Raw genomic sequence first — 1,350 nt, forward strand, 5'->3', positions numbered from 1 at the left:
AGACAGCGGGCAGGGTGAACAGCCAAGGGCGAGCGCTGAACAGGTACTCTGCAAACAGGCACAGCTGGATAATACACCGTCCAATAGCAGTATAACTCACAGCAGAAATTATAATTTCACTCTCCACAGACAGGACAGGACTGGACGAGAGAACAGACGTTTCTCATGAAAAGTCATTGAATAATCCGACAACAAGACAGGGCTAGGAATAGGGAATAAGAAGCAGAGACAATCAAGAGGAAAAAAGGGACAGGTGAGGAGAAGGGAACGAAAGGGGAACCAGCTGAAAGAGATAATGAGCGGAGGGAGTGGAAGTGTGTGCGTGATTGTGTGAGTGAGTGTGTGACCACAAGAGGGAGACAGAGAAAGAGAAGAAGCCAGGATCATGACAATCAGCCTCTCGATTTCACTCGTTTCCCCTGATACAGATCTCAGTGGTCTCAGTTCAGCATCTCCCACCTGCATGAGTGCCCCACTTCCCTGCTTTTTCTTTTCCCAAGAGACATCCGAAAATAAACATCCCAATAATTCAATAACACCAGGCCAATTAGTTCCCAGAATTAGCGGATGTCGGAGGTGCGGGTTAACTGTGACCTCCACACTATGATTTTGTCCCCGAAATTAAATAACAGGGGACATTAAAGGATATATTTCAACATGTCCCCATGCACATACCGTACCTGAACCAAGTGGCCTGTATCCAATGCCTCGGGCTGAATCAGGCTTTGATGGACAGAGGTTTGGTTAAATCCTGAATGTACCAGAGCCCTTAAACCTCACAGGTATTTGGTACCAGCCAGCCTGAGCGAGGGCAGCCTGCAGGGCATCCGGGACCCAGAACATTTTCCCTGGCTTCCATCATGGGACACCTGTGGAAATTAAATGCTCCGGGTCCCTGCAATGCCAACAGGCCAGCCCAGACCTCCCTGCCACCCTAGTGGCGGGTAATGGGTCAAATGATTCACATGGAGAGAGCGGGGAAACTGATGCTGCATTGGTCCCAGCACTGCCCCCATGGGTGGAGCTCTCGGGCCAGCACCATAATCCAGTCCGGTCCCACCCTGCCCTGGAGGACAGGACCTAGGAAGAGGGACAGGTCGATAGGAGGGAGAGAGGGAGAAAATAAAGAGGAAGAGAGAGAGACAGCTGGAAGGGATTTGCCGACCCCAGGACACGCCACCATCTGATCCTGAGTCCAGCGATGTCGGTTCAGTGGGCACTGGACCCACTCTGCCATCTTCTTTTTCTGACCCGCCCGATGATGGCTCTTTGAGGTCGTCGAAAACCAACAGGTTCTGTGATGACATCCGCAAATGGCATACTTGTCTTTAAAATAAATAAATTCACAAA

This window comes from Cyprinus carpio, chromosome B19 (assembly GCF_018340385.1).
Source record: "Cyprinus carpio isolate SPL01 chromosome B19, ASM1834038v1, whole genome shotgun sequence".
Classification (NCBI taxonomy): Eukaryota; Metazoa; Chordata; class Actinopteri; order Cypriniformes; family Cyprinidae; genus Cyprinus; species Cyprinus carpio.